General features: G+C 38.5%; 1 protein-coding gene and 1 pseudogene across 1 annotated transcript in view; one reads left to right on the plus strand and one right to left on the minus strand.

Moving 5' to 3' along the window:
- eipr1 (EARP complex and GARP complex interacting protein 1) overlaps positions 1–16,862 on the plus strand; it is a 140,473-nt gene that overhangs the window by 61,132 nt on the left and 62,479 nt on the right. The gene's annotated exons all lie outside the window — the stretch shown is intronic.
- LOC148351297 (U2 spliceosomal RNA) lies at positions 6,911–7,047 on the minus strand (annotated as a pseudogene).

Below are 16,862 nucleotides of genomic sequence, written 5' to 3' on the forward strand. Positions count from 1 at the left end.
TGTGTGTTTTCCAACTTAATTTATTGTCTATTATGACCCCTAAAAACTTAATTTCTGATACAATGTCTATTGCAGCACCATCCATTTTAACTTCTAAATCTTGATTTGCCTTGCGATTACCAAAGAATATTACTTTGGTTTTATCTAAATTTATAGATAATTTATTTATATCCATCCATACTTTTAGGTTAATTAGTTCACGGTTAATACAGGTTACCAAATCAATATAGTTATCACAATAGAAAATGTTAGTGTCGTCTGCAAATATTACTATTTTCAATAGTTTTGAAACATTAAAAATATCGTTAATATATAAATTAAATAACTTTGGTTTCAGGATAGAACCCTGTGGTATTCCACAACAGATGTCCAAGTATTCAGAAGACAACTCTCCTATTTTTACATATTGCTTCCTCCCCGTCAATTAACTTTGAATCCATTGGAAAGCCACTCCCCTGATACCATATCTTTCCAGTTTTTTTAATAGTATATTATGATTAATGGTATCAAATGCTTTTTTTAAGTCAATAAATACCCCAACTGCGTATCTTTTTTTCTATACTATAGGCGATTTCTTCTACTGCATCAATAATAGCCATTGTTGCTGATCTGTTTGCTCTAAAACCATATTGACTTTCATTAATCAATTTATGTTTATCTACAAATTGACAAAAGACATTAATTTACTTAATGGGGAGATTAGGTCAGTTCTTGGCCTTATTCTCATCCGTCCAAAGCTTTAACAATTCCCATTTTACTGACAGAATTGTTGGGGGAAGGAAGGTGGGGAAAGTAACAAAGGGACATCCGTTTTGTATACAAGGGAACATAAAACAGAAGAATGCAGCTTTACTCCACAGACAAGTGGTTGATGGGTCTTAACAGCTCACCTCCCCAAAGGATGCTAAAAGTCTTTGAAATAAAAGACTTTCTTCGCATTCTGTTTGGAAACATTTCCTCAAATTATCTTAACTGCTGAATGAGAAACACGTTTTAAGTGATATGGGATATGACTTTGATATGGGAAACAGACTCTGGGATTATTGTTATTTCATATATTTGATCAAATTATCAAACATCAGACACTGAAATAAAATGCCCTGAAGTCTGAATGTCAGGTTTGGCCCTTTGGTCTAATTTTGCCCTAAAATTTATGGTTTAGCTCTCACTGGAAAATAATCCATATATTTTGCCCTTATCTATATATTTCGCTCTATATTTTGACTTAATAATGAGCAAAACCCGTAATAAACACAGACACAAAACATAATAGCATTTTAAAGCAGACATTTGTTAATGTTTTACTGCATGAATTGTTTTTCTTCTTAAAAAATGTTTATAATTTTTTTCTTGTGTCAATTTTGATGATTTAGATCTGGGGTGCTCACACTCACAATGTACACGTCAAAATGATCTACCCATCACCATAAATGCAGGCATTTAATTATTCTCAAATAATTTAGATATTGTCTGTACAATTAATTACACCAAAACTGTCAAATGAATAAGAATTGTAGGCACGGGGGTGGTAGCATCATGCTTTGGGGGTGTTTTTCTGCACATGGGACAGGACGAATGCACTGCTTTAAAGAGAGGATGACTGGGGCTGTGTATTGTGAGATTTTGGGGAACAACCTCCTTCCCTCAGTCAGAGCATTGAATATGGGACATGGCTGGATCTTCCAGCACTACAACGACTGAAGCACATAGCCAGGAAAACCAAGGAGTGGTTCTGTGAGAAGCATATCAAGGTTCTAGCATGGCCCTCTAGACCTGACCCCAATCGAAAATCTTTGGAGGGAATTAAAACTCCGTGTTTCTCAGCGACAGCCCAGAAACCTGACTGATCTAGAGAAGATCTTTGTGGAGTAACGGGCCAGAATCCCTCCTGCAGTGTGTGCAAACCTGGTGAAAAACTACAGGAAACGTTTGACCGCTAATAGCGAACAAAGGCTACTGTACCAAATATTAACATTCATTTTCTCAGGTGTTCAAATATTCATTTCCATCTATATAACACAAATAAATTGTTAAAAAAATCATGCATTATGATTTCCGGATTTTTCTTTTTAGTTTATCTCTTTCACACTGGACACACACCTATGATGACAATTCCAGACCCCTCCTTGATTTCTAAGTGGAAGAAATAGCAAAACAGCAGGGTGTTCAAATACTTATTTTCTTCACTGTACATGCTACATTTCATGACCATATTGCCATATGTCCCAACAAATTTGAAGCACTGAATACACACTTTTCCAGGATTGACCTCTGATTGAGCTGTGGATCTTGATCGTCTTAACGTCCATTCCTGTTTTAGCTCGTTCGTTTGTTTTTGTTGTCAAAAAAAACAGGGTAACCAAAGATTTCCGACTTAAAACGCCATATTTATGTAGAGCATTTCTTAAAGATGGGGTGCATAGTTTGAGGTGTCCTTAAAAAGTTAAAAGTGAAATATTTTCTTTAATAAGGATGCTGAGTTCAAAGAACCCCAATGCTTTATTTTCCACTGCACCTATCTGCTTTTATTCTACTTTTATCAGGCCTGTTCTGGGCGGAACAATCCCCCCAAAAGATGACAAGTTTATTCGAGCAAGTATAAGGAATAAAGACAAAAAATAAACATCTAAATGTTGAGATTATCGTCAGGGGTAAAATGGGAGCTTTAAAACTCTGAAAATGCTTGAATTTCAATGTTGTGATTTCAGGGCTTGAAAATAACTAAATATTTGGATAAAATGCTTTTAAATGCTTGAAATGGTTGCCATGTTTCACAAGTCTGTTTGGAAATGACACAGAGACTGCTCTCTGGTGACTTCCCTTGCCCTTTGCATTTCTTCCTTCATGAGTAACAGCAGCTGTCGTTAGTTTGTATGGTGTTTTCCTACGAAGCATCATTGCCCCCTATGGGTCATGTGCAAGAGGACAGGTGCACACTAAACCTAAACAGGGCCCTATGAAATTTTTATTATTGCAAGAATTACGCATCATTTATTATCGGCCATGCAAACAATTAAGGTAGAGTTTCCTGGTGGTAAATGGTAATGGGAAGAACTTCCCGCAACTGAAAATGTGGGCTACATATTGCTGTAATTTATGTAGGGAGGGTTTTGTTTCAAAAATATTTACACATCCAAAAATATATTCGCAATTTACTCAAGATCTTAAAAGTTTATGTCTTGATAAATGCACACGCAAGTTTAAAAATTGCATATGTAAATCACAGATATATTTGTGTATCAGCAAAATACATGTTTTGCATTGGATTTCTTATTTAATGGTACTGGAGGAATTGGAAAGTTGTTAAAAGAATGCTTGAATTTAGCCATGAAAAATGTGTAAGAAAAAAACATCAATCGTGCATCCTGAAACAAAAAAATCATCTGTAAAGGTTGATAAAAGAAATTAAATGCAAGCCATCTACTATGTACCCTTTACCACTTAATATTAGCATGTGTTTATTTGTTTCCGTATATGTCCAAGAAAATAATCAGGTCTAGATTAATTTTCTGCTTCGAAATAGAGTACAGTATGTGTGCTTTTTTGCGTTAACCTTGTAAAGTAACAGGGTATAGGCAAGACATTTTGTAACCTCAAGATTTGTGTGTGCGGCACGCTGGTTTGTGCGCTCCTTGTTTGTGATATATGTGATAATGTGTAAGGTCAGCAAGTGCACGCGGAAGGGCAGCCGTGCTTGAGGAATAATAATCACCCTGCCATCGATCACCATGATAACAGCAAGGTGCAGGGAGTTTGAGAGAGGTGGTTCCTGAAGGGAAAATAGACAAGAGGAGAATGTATTTACAAGATGTGTATCTGAGCTACTAATAGCAAGGATGAGATGTTGTTATCACTCTGCCGTGTAACAAATGAAAGACTTCCTTCGCACTTCATTTTGGGATGCCCTCCCCCTGCTTCGGATTTAGGAGGGATGCCCATTTGGTCCTCGGGACATAGCGAAGTAAATTGTGATGCCAGGTTTGCAAAACAGTTCTCTCCCTTTTAGGGATCGCATTGCTGTAATTTCAGATGACAACATTATAATGGTAGCATATTTTTCAGACCAATATCCAAATTTTGAGAAGTCCTCGGTATTGATGCTGCTAGTACATAAAATTCCCTGCCCTCAAGTAGAAAAACTGTTCCTTAATAAGTTGCCTTAATATCAGCTTCATCTACAGCAGGGGTCGGGAACACGTTTGACTCAGAGAGCCATAAAAGCAAAAATAATTTCATTTATTTATTTATTCATTTTTATTTTTTTAAGAGCCACACCATATTGTTTGAGACAACATTCAACAAAACCGCCAAACCCGCTAAAGCTAATTTTTCAGCACAATTTATTTCACTTTATGACGTGTCCCATATCAATATAAATATACCACTTAAAATTTGTCTCCCTCCCTCAGTTACCGTATTTTCCGCACTATAAGGCGCACCGGGTTATAGGGCGCACCCCGAAAAAATAGTTTTTGGTCCAATTTTTGACATAGATAAGACGCACCGGATTATAAGGCGCTACAATGGGAACGTGGACAAAACAGTCAGATAGTTCAGTCCAACTGATTACCCCCTTAACATTCCCAAAGCTTGCAAAGAAGCAAATACGTGTCGTAGACACGTGCGGATGCGGTGTCCGTACGATGTCACTTAAATGCGTCATTTCAAGTATCATTCGGAAGGTTAAAGTCTTGGGATTCAAGAAATGCCAAACATTTCTTAGTTTCTATTTTCATTTTCGCTCGCAACTTTACTGTGCATATGACAATAAACACTTGGAATTGAGTTTAATTTAAAAATAGACACTCCATTTCATCCATTTTCTGCACCGCTTATCACAGAAACATCGAGTTCAGTCTGAAACAAGATACAGGGACAATATAAAACCCGAAGTAGCTCACCGAAGTCGTTGTGTTCATAATAATGTGCAGCCAATGTCCTCTTATATCCGTGAGGGTAGTAAATCCAGGAGAATAAAATAATTTCAAATACAGAATAGAAAAAAATGCTTTCTCCATGCCGTCAGCCACGTGCCATAAACATTCATCTTTTTTGGCCAATTGCAGGCTTTGTGTTGCCGTTTAAGCCAATGCCAGCCTGTAAATGATAAAAAGGATCCGCCTCTTGACCTCTGAATAACTTTAGCCAATAGTGATCGATTCAAATGATGATTGACATATTGGTTAGCCAATGAAACGCCGGTAAATAAATCCCAGCATACACCGTTGTTTTGGCCAATTGCAGGCTTTGTGTTGCCGTTTAAGCCAATGCCAGCCTGTAAATGATAAAAAGGATCCGCCCCTTGACCTCCGAATAACTTTAGCCAATAGTGATCAATTCAAATGATGATTGACACATTGGTTAGCCAATGAAACGCCGGTAAAAAAATCCCAGCATACACAGTTGTTTTGGCCAATTGGAGGCTTTGTGTTGCCGTTTAAGCCAATGCCAGCCTGTAAATGATAAAAAGGATCCGCTCCTTGACCTCCGAATAACTTTAGCCAATAGTGATTGATTCAAATGATGATTGACACATTGGTTAGCCAATGAAACGCCGGTAAATAAATCCCAGCATACACCGCCTACTACTTGGCGTTCGGGGGAAAATCGAGTCGGCGGCTGCAAGTTAGTTGGAAAACTTTGCAATTTTAAAATTGATCCATAAATAAGGCGCACTGTATTATAAGGCGCATGGTCAGCTTTTGAAAAAAATAAAGGCTTTTAGGTGCGCCTTATAGTGCGGAAAATACGGTACTTAAAAGTGCTGAGGCTCATTTTAAATAATGGTTTCAAAACAAGGTGCCAGCAAAGTTCTTTTGTAAAAATGTCACAAAATACTGCAAACAGTGACACTAACGAGAAAGAGTGTTCCTACCGCTCTGCTAGAGCTTCAGGGCAAAAAGTTTGTTTTGTGTTAAAGTTCATTCTGTTTATTCTACGCATGATAAAGGTTCCTGAGCCCTGATATACAGTAATTCCTCATTGTATCGTGGTTTACTTTTCACTGTTTCGCTGCTTTGTGGATATTCCTTGTAAATTGTGTTTTGCATTCTGATTGGCTTATCAGTCACCCCACCCTTTTCTGCCTGTGTTTGCCAGTGCGTCAGTAACGTTATTGTCTAAGTTGTACACAAACAGCTTTAAAAACCTAAATTAGGTACACGCAAATATTTTTTAATTTCAAGTTTCAAGCCAACATGTTAACAAAACGCTCTGGATAAACGAAAGTACCAAAAGGCATACAAAAGTTGGACTTCTCAACATGCTTAAGGAAGTAAAAAAACGCTTTTATGCCCCATCCCAAAAACGTCAAAATGATTGTGACGAAATATCATCTTAAAGTAAGGGTAGTTCCTTAAATTCTATTCAACGCTAAAGTCAAGTCATGTTTATTTGTCTAGCCCTTAATCACAAGAACTCTCAAAAGGTTATAGTGCTACAGTATAGCAGCAAGATACATTTAAAAAATACTATTTAAGTTGTTATTTACTGAAACAAAAATAATTATAAAGTACATAACTTTTTTCTGTTAAGTAATTGCTTGAGCCTTAAAATAGGGTTTATTCATTATTTTAATGTATAAAATTAATTGATGGATAAATATTTGACTTTGCTGGTTCTGACTATCGCGGGTCCCTTTTGGAATGCAAATCTCAGCCAAAAACAAAGAATGACTGTAATGACATTAGACTATTCCATTCCTTGACTTTAAGGTCCAAAAAAAGGCTTAAATTGGCACTTGTAGGGGTTTTGGGGTTTTTAAGGGTTATTGTTCTATCTTCGTTATTCATTATCCATTATCCGTTATCGGTCAGTTCATAATACGCTACAAAGCCTAGGAGCCGGGACACTTACTCTCAGCCAAAAGGCCAAGCTTTAGGTCCTAGCCCTAAAGCCTTGCTGCGATCATTGCGAATGCACCGTTCCCGGATGTACTGCAATACCGGGCCGATGCGTGGAGTGGACAGAGTAAGCTCTTATTCCATCTCCGGATTGCAAAAATCAAAGATCATGGCAAAGGGCCAAGCTAAAAGGCCAAGCACTTGTAACCGTAACTGGTATTGGTCTTGCTAATCCCTCATGAAAAATATATACTTGTCTTTACTTAACTTATTCGGTACCAAAAAGGTTGAAACACATGGTGTTTTTTGTTTTTTACCCAAATGTTTATATCCGAGGTGGGGGAAGGAAACTTGAAAAGTGCACGCAACGCTCAAAAATCATGTTTATTTTTCTACATCTGAATATTCTAAGAAAGTCTCAATTTTGGTTATAATATCGTCTCCATTTGGTTGTAACCCTAAAAATGCATTGGTTGCATCTTCTACCAATGAGATTACATCATCATATATGAACTACGTCCATTGCTATTATTATTGGACCTAGTTGGTTTCGCCTCTTCGTAGTAGTTCGCCGCGAGGTCCGAGGACAACGACGCCGCGTCGTAGTGGCCGAGCAGCTACTCCTTTGGCGCCAACTGCCTGGGCTTTCGGCTTCGGAGCGCGCACGCGCCACGCGGCAGACCGCACGCAGATGCCGAAAACTTGACATCGAGTCGCCACAACATCGAGAGCGAGACCCCACAACGTCGATAGCGAGACAGCTAAACGAAGTTAGCATTAGCAGGCAGACGCCGATTCATCCTGCCTTCCAAGTTCAGCCATCGTTCGCGCTACGTGGGGAGAGGCGTGGCTACTGCGTTCGCTGTTCACATCGCCCCCTCGGCTAAGAAGGTGCTAAGCGACCAAAGACAGGGGATACTAGGTCCTGTGAAATAACAACTGGTGAGTCAGAGGGTGCTCGGGTGAGGCGATCAGCGGACGGTTCCATAAAAGTAGTGTGGGATATTCAAGATGCCGAGCAGGGACAAGGAGCTTGAGGAAATCAAAAAGTCACTTGGCTTTATGATGGACAAAATGAGTATAGTTACCAAACAACAAAATACAATCATGAGTTTAATGGCTGAAATCAAAGATCTAAAAAAACGAAAACATGGAAAAGGACAAGATGACTAATGCACTAGAAGGACGTGTAGCAGAACTTGAACAGTACACCAGGATCACTGACATTATAATCACCGGACTGGACATCAAACCTCGGACTTAAGCAAGGCTGTGACAAATAAAAGTATTACAACGAATGCTGATCAAGAATCTGCTGAGTAACAGGTCATTGCTTTTATGAGTCATAAAGGGATATATATCAATGCTGAGGACATCGAAGCATGCCATCCATTACCAAGAGGTGAGAACCAGCCTAAAGCTACCATACTGAGGTTTGTCAACAGGGATTGAAAACATCCTTAAGCAAGGGAAAAAAACTAAAAGGGACAAATGTTTATTTAAATGAACACTTAAGCAGAGAAAAAAACCTCTGACATTGCAAGACAAGCTCGATTTTTGAGGAATGATCTACCGGAACTGAGCATTATTGATCACACTGACTCCAATAATTCAAAATTAGATGAAATCGATCCTGACCACAAATTTCTATCAACTAGTTCGGACAATTGCAACTATTATACTGGAAATGAATATAATACTTTTGTTAAATCTGAAGGGAAATTTTCAATAATTCACTTCAACAGTAGAAGCATGTACACAAAAAAGACATCACAGAATGCTTACAGAACTTTGAAAACCCGTTTAGTGTGATTGCAGTTTCAGAAACGAGGTTAAATGGGGAAAAGGGAGTTGATTTTGAATTTAATGACTAATTTCAACTATGTAAATAGAACAAACAAAACAGGGGGAGGAGTAGCTATATATGTGCACAAAAGATTTAAATCTAAGATAATACAAAACATGTCATTTGTCATCGATGATTTATTTGAATGTCTTACAATAGAAATTATAAATGAAAAACTGAGACATTATAGTCAGTTGTGTATATAGATCACCGGGCTCAAATCTTGAAACTTTTACAAACTGGGCTGAAAAAACATTCAACAATCGGCAACAAAACTATTCATCTGTGGAGATTTCAACATGGATCTAATGAATCCAAACAAACATAAAAACATTGATGATCATATTAAAATATACAGTATTAGTTTGTACCTAACTATATTTAGGCCTACTTACCTTATCCTACTTACTTGGGATTACTTCACACTCAAAACTGGAATGCTATATATGCTACAGATGATGTGTATTGTGCGTTTGACATATTTTTGGAAATATTCACCAACAAGTATAACAAAAACTGTCCAATGAGACAAACTAATATTAAGAATAAATCTGTAAAGCATCCAGGGATAACTAAGGGTTTATATAATGCTTTTAAGAAAAAAAAACACCTTATATAGAAAATGTATTAAACTAAGAACCGAGGATGCCGAATCCCGATATAAAACGTATAAAGATAAATTTACAGGAATAATAAGAGCGAGCAACAAGTTATACCATACCAATTTATTACATAATAACAAAAGCAATATTAAAGGTATTTGGGATATATTAAATCGTATAATAAAAGGAAAGAATATAAGTAATGCATATCCAAACTATTTTATTGATAAGAACAGTGAACATTATAATTTTAATCAAGTTGTGGAGAATTTCAATCGTAATTTTGTAAATGTTAGACCAGAGCTAGCTACAAATATCCAAGAGTGCAGTAGTAAGCAATTTGAGTCACTGATAAAAATGAACTCCCAAGACCATGTTTTTTATCTGGGCTTACAGAATCAGGAATCTTAGGGCCCGGTCACACAGCGTTTGCGTCTGAATCACGGCCAGAAATTTCTGCCTGTGAAGGAGACGCTGTTGGACGCTTTGAGATCGCCATACAGACGAGATACAGCAGTGCTTTACACGCGGTCGGAAATTCACACGTGGTTGGCAGCGCGATAAAGTTTTGCGCTGCTCAAAACTCTAGGGCCCGGTCACCAAGCCTTTCACGGACGTATCGAGGCTGAATCACGGCCAGAAATGTATGCCCGTGAAGCAGACGATGTTGGACGCTTTGAGATCGCCATATAGACAAGATACAGCAGTGCTTTACACGCGGTCGGAAATTCACACGCGGTTGGCCGCGCGAAAAAGTTTTGCGCTGCTCAAAACTTTAGACCACGTGTTAACCGCGGGCGGCACACGAGGTAATGACGCGGAACGACGTGCTCTGGCTGCGGCCAGGGCGTAGTTACACATGGGTAGGACGCAAAATTTCAGCGGGTAATCGTGGGTGGAGCACGGTCATAGCGTGTTCTTCGCCTGTATCGCGGTGTTATTACGTGAAATTAGCCTGTTACGCGTGTGACGGTCAAACGCCTTTCTCCGCGTATATACGGCGCGATTTGCCGAACACACCTCAGTTGTGCTCGAGACGTCAAGGGGTGGACATGGATCCCCGTCACCGTAGTGACCTCGTCTTAATCCATTTTTATTTCTTGACATTCCTTTTCATTTCATAACAAGATAATAAAATAAAAACGAAAAACTATTACAATAATAACATATTGGCTTCTTCGGTGCCATAGCTTGAAATCTTGATCTTCACGGGACTGTGTCTTGAGCGGTTATGATTTCTACAGCCCGGTGCCGAGAAATGCATCCCTGCCGAGATTCGCATCCCCTCGCTACTACAACCACTTTTACCTCGTTTTATCTCACTTTTAGGGAATCTAATGGCGAACATATAACCAAATCCACTTCGTCTTGCATTTGTTGGGAATGTAATACAACATAAACCATTCCGTCTTTGTTTTTGTTGTGAACGTAATCGAACGGTAATGCACACCGTATATAAATCACTTTTGAGAACGGTTATGCACTCTACCGTAAAGCTTATTATGCAGAAATAAGCTTTACGGTAGAGTGCATAACAGTTTCAATACGAGCGATTTGAATAGAAAAAGGCAAAATAAATGTTACCTGCTCAAAAGTGATTTGTATACGGCGTGCATTACCGGTCGATTACATTGACAACAAATACAAAGACGGAATGGTTTAAGTTGTATTACATTCCCAACAAATGCAAGACGAAGTGGTTTTGGTTACATTTTCGCCATTAAATTCCCTAAAAGTGAGATAAAACGAGGTAAAAGTGGTTGTAGTAGCGAGGGGATGCAAATCTCGGCAAGGATGCATTTCTCGGCATAACGCCGGCTCGGCAGCTTTTATACCCGTGGTCCACACGAGAAAATGACGCGGAAATGACGCGATGAGGAAGCGGAACAGTCGCCAGCGTCTGTTTTGCGGGCATACCACTGATGAACAGCGGGTTGGCCAATTTTGCGCATATTCCATCGCGGGCAACCACGGGCAAAAAAATACGCAAAATTTTACCCGCGATACAGACGCAAACGGCTGTGTGACCGGGCTCTTAGATGTGGTTAACAACTGTAAAAACAAAACGTCTATGGATTGTTTTGACATTGATATGGTACTAGTTAAGCAAATTATATATAGCATTGTGAAACCATTGACCTACATATGTTATCTATCATTTCTAATAGGCAAATTTCCAAATCAAATGAAAATAGCAAAACTTATACCAATTTACAAAAATGGAAACAAACACATTTTTACAACCTATAGACCGGCATCTCTGCTTCCTCAGTTCTCTAAAGTATTAGACAAACTTTTCAAAAATAGACTAGAACAATTTGTAGATAAAAATAAATTGATCAATGAAAGTCAATATAGTTTTAGACCAAACAGATCAGCAACAATGGCTATTATTGATGCAGTAGAAGAAATCACCCATGGAATAGAAAAAAAGAGATACGCAGTTGGGGTATTTATTGACTTAAAAAAAGCATTTGATACCATTTATCATAATATACTATTAAAAAAACGGAAAGATATGGCATCAGAGGCTTGGCTTTGCAATGGATGCAAAGTTATTTGACGGGAAGGAAGCAATATGTGAACTGTTGTGGAGTACCACAGGGTTCTATTCTGGGTCCAAAGTTATTTAATTTATTTATTAATGATATTTTTAATGTTTCAAAACTATTAAAATTAGTAATCTTTGCAGACGACACTAACATTTTCTATTTAAATGATAACTATATTGATTTGGTAACCTGCATTAATCGTGAATTAATTAACCTAAGTATGGATAGATATAAATAAATTATCTTTAAATTTAAATAAAACCAAAGTAATACTTTTGGTAATCGCGAGGCAAATCAAGATTTAGAAGTAAAAATGGATGGTGCTGCAATAGACATTGTATCAGAAATTACGTTTTTAGGGGTCATAATAGACAATAAATTAAGTTGGAAAACACACACCAGACACATACAAACTAAGTTATCTAAAAGCATTTCAATAATTAATAAAGCCAAATTCCTTTTAAACTATAATGCATTGTATTGATTATATTGTTCTCTAGTTCTTCCATTTTTAACATATTGTGCAGAAGTCTGGGGCAAAAATGTCCTTCAAAAACGTGCAATAAGAACCAAAAACTGGGTAGAATATCGGGATCATACTACCATAAATTCCGGACTATAGAGCGCACCTGATTATAAGCCGCACCCACCACGCATTAAGACGCTTTTGTACTTACACAAGCCGCACCTGTATATATGCTGCATGCGCCCACATTAAAATATGTAACATAATCACAATACTAACCCAAACCCGACTTTGTGTCCACGGTCGTAACTGAGTATAAAGTACACAGTCCAAAATCCACAACTATCAAAATGAACGGAAAATGATACCGGTACTTAAGGTTTGATGCAGACCTGCAGAGTCCGAGTCCCGTTGAAAACAATCCAAGGAAAAAAAATGTATATTTCCAAAGGTAAGGGTGGGAAAAATATATATCCACTATTGTCCGCTGCGTCCACAAACACGTCTCACCTTTACTCCACTTCCCGTCAGCCCCCGTTGTTTTTCGCCCCTTCTTTTTGATTCGCCCGTGGAAAACATATCAGAATAAGTCTCTAAAATAAATACATTACAAAAATATACAGTTGCAAATACATATTATGCATGGTTACACATATTTACCAGGAAAGACTGTACACCGAGAGAGTTTTCAAAGCTTTAATAATAATATTATAACTTTCATCCCAAACCGTGCTTGTAAAGGGTAGCAAAACACTACAACCAACACGCTCGCAACTGGCGGCTGTTAGAAAAATTACATAAATTGGCCGCATCACTGAATAAGCCGCAGGGTTGGACGTTTGGGAAAAAAGTAGCGGCTTATAGTCCGGAATTTACGGCAATATTTTATTCATGCAGTCAAAGTTATTAAAATTGGATAATTTAATAAAAAATGTCACTTCACAACTGTTATTTAAGGTCAACAAAAACATGGTGCCAGAAAACATCCAACAATTATTCATTTGGAAAGAGGGAAATTATTACTTGAGGGGCTGTAGTAAATTCAAAATCCCAAAGGTGAAAACAACCGGGCAAAGTATGTGTGTGCAGCCAAACTTTGGAATAATTTACAAGATGAGATCAAACAATGTCCAACTATTCATGTGTTCAAATTTAAATTAAAAAAAATACATTACTGGCGAAATACAGGGATGAAGAAAATGGGATATGAGTGAGATTGGAAATACTGCGTTTAAAACTATGGTTAACTTTGTGGTTATTGTTGCTATTATTATATCATAACTGTTATATATATATATTTTTTTTTAATTGTTGTTATTATCATTGGTGCCACAGTGATGTTTGGTAACTATTGGCATTATGACGTTGAGGGATGGGTATTACGAAGATTAGTGAATAAAATATGTGATTATTGTAATTATTATAATTATTAATATCTGACCTATGTAATAAGTATATCCATGAGATTTTGTTATATTAGACACAAGATATAGGGATAGGTAAAATAAGCATCTGCTTTTAAATACCCCTTTTCGAACAAGTTATGCAACATTATTTTGTTGTTGACTCATTGTTTTTGTTCTGTTTTTATTTTAATGTTCAAAATAAAGTTTTTCATTCATTCATTCATTCATTTATTTTCATTAGTAAATTGGAAACGTTTGTTTATAATAAATCAAGTGAAATTTCCAGATATTGATGCCGATACCAGGCTTTTATAAAGGTACTCACAGAGGTGGCCAATACAGTAATCCCTCGTTTATAGTGGTTAATGGGGACCAGAACCCCCGCGATATAGTAAAATGCGCTCTGCAAGCCTCTACTCTCAGCAATAGTCATCTGGGGATAATGAATTTAAGGCACAAGTGTGTATTTTATTTTAAGCAGGCCAAAACGGTGCCTTCTGCGGTTCCCTGCTCGTAGCAATGAGGGATTAAAGACCACAACCGTGCATTTTATTTTAGGCGGGCCCAAATGGCACACTTCCTGACAAAAGTGCCTTCTTCAGTTCCCCTGCTCTCAGCAGTATGTGACTAGGAATAATGGATTGCAGCCACGGCTGTGCATTACATTTTAGGAAGGCTATAACTGCACGTCTTCCGACAATAGTGCTCTCTGCCGGTGCCCCATCTCAGCAATATGTGATTAGACATAGTGGATCTTGGACTGTTTTTCAACCTGCGATGCACTGAGGCCGTAGGCGACGTAGCGAGGGTTTACAGTACTAGTGTTGGCTTCATTCTAGAGAACGTTTTACGTTTGGGAAAAACTTAAAGAATAATGATATGCCAACATTGTTTTGGTGTTTCCTTAAACATACAATTATTTTTTTAATTGGTTGTATTCCATTGATATATACAACATTGTAATAACATTTTTCAGTACAGAAAATGTACAGATCTTTTACTAAAATATATTTTGAATCAAAATTATAAATGACATTATCGAGTAACTAAATGTACCTTTATGCAAAAGGCAGGGTGGCCCAGTCATTGTAGTTACCATAGAGTCTTTTAACACTAGAAGTCCAGAGAACTTTCTTACCCCTCAAGAATAGCCAGCAGACAGCCAAAAGGGTGTGTTATTTAAAACTTAAAACGCAATGGCCCATCTTGTCACCATTGTTCTGTAAATGCAGCAAGACGGGGTCGCTCAAATGGAATGTGGTCGGTGTAGTGTTGATAGATACATTTGGAAAAAAACTACAAAAAAAACCTACGAAGATTCTACAAATTTACTACAAAATTACTTCAAAATATTAAAATATCAAATTTAGTGCTTCAAAACAGGGACTTTATATATTAATTTGTCTTTCTTCTGATAAGAAAAAAATACTTTTGAAATACTACTAAAATACTACTACACTAATAGAATAGAATAGAATATAATAGAATATACCTTTATTGTCATTGTTACAAAATGGGTTAACATATTGTGACAACGAAATTGGGCATGACACTCCAGTTTTACACATTCACAGTGAGGTATGAGCCAAGAAGATAAAGGAACAGAGAAGATAAGGTTATAAAACAAGGGGGATAAGGCTATAGTTATCATTGACATGGTATTTACACAAGAAATGTCGGCATGTGGGATGTTACATACAGTGTTGTCGTGATACCGTTGGTATCGTAAGGGTTGTGCAATATTGCATTTGGTGCAAAGTCATCATAGTGCAAAAAATAGTCAGCATATGCATTGGTGCAAACATAGACAACATAGTGCAGAAAAAAGGAAATGGTCAGACATTGTGCAAGGTGAGCAGTAAAAACGTAGTGCAGTCGACATGTGCAAGAACATAGACATTAGTACCATTATATTCGTATGAGGTAGTGTTGGCACAAGTTTTCAGGTTTTTTGTGCTGTGTCTGTTTTGAGCAGTGAACAAACATAGTGCAGACAGCATGTACGTGAGTACCATTTTACATTCGTGTGAGGTAGTTTTTTGCAACAGTTTTCAGTTTTTTTGTGCGGTGTCTGTTTAGGGTGGTAATGGCTGTGGGGAAGAAGCTGTCTCTGAGTCTGTTTGTTTTTGCTTTGTGTGACCTGTAGCGCTTGACGGAAGGCAGCAGGTCGAAGAGGTGGTGGCCGGGGTGAGAAAAGTCCATGATGATGTTTTCTGCTCTGCTGAGGTAGCGAGAGCAGGCAATGTCCTCCAGACTGGGCAGAGAGCAGCCGACGATTCTCTGGGCTGTTTTGATGATCCTCTGGAGCTTTTTCCTGTCTGCTGCTGTGCACCCAGCATACCACACCGTGATGCAGTATGTTAGGATGCTCTCCACTGTGGCTTTGTAGAAGGACACCTGCAGCTGCTGTTTTAGGTTATTTTTCCTGAGCAATCTCAGGAAGTGCAGTCGCTGCTGGGCCTTCCCTACCACCGCTCTGGTGTTTGCAGACCAGGAGAGGTCGTCGGATATGTGCACACCCAGAAATTTGAAAGAGTGGACTCTCTCTACACAGTCTCCTTTTATGGTGAGTGGTGCTGGATTCCTGCCATTCCTTCTGAAATCCAGAATCAGTTCTTTTGTTTTTGTGGTGTTCAATATGAGGTGGTTTTCCGAACACCACGTTGAAAGTGACTCCACCTCATCCCTGTATGCCGCCTCGTCCCCTTCAGAGATGAGGCCGATCAAGGTGGTATCGTCAGCGAACTTAATTATAGTATTTGTGGGGTGGGTCGGTGAGCAGTCGGAGCTGTAGAGGGTGAAAAGCAGGGGGCTCAGTGCACAACCTTGGGGGGAGCCAGTGTTCAGTGTTAGGGTGGGAGAGACGTGGGTACCGAGTTTCACCGACTGTGGGCGGTTGGAGAGGAAGTCCATTATCCAGTGGCAGATGGAGGGAGAGAGTCCTAGGTGTGCAAGTTTCTCCACCAGGATCTCCGGGATAATGGTGTTGAAGGCTGAGCTGAAGTCCAGAAAGAGCATTCTGACGTAGCTCCCCCGGTGGTCCAGGTGTTTCAGCACGGTGTGAAGTGCTGTGTTTATGGCGTCGTCAGTGGAGCGGTTTGCCCTGTAGGCAAACTGGTGGGGGTCCAGTGTGAGTGGCAGGGAGTTT

Source organism: Urocampus carinirostris, chromosome 15 (genome assembly GCF_059441175.1).
Source record: "Urocampus carinirostris isolate Australia breed hairy pipefish chromosome 15, RoL_Ucar_1.0, whole genome shotgun sequence".
In the NCBI taxonomy this organism is placed as follows: Eukaryota; Metazoa; Chordata; class Actinopteri; order Syngnathiformes; family Syngnathidae; genus Urocampus; species Urocampus carinirostris.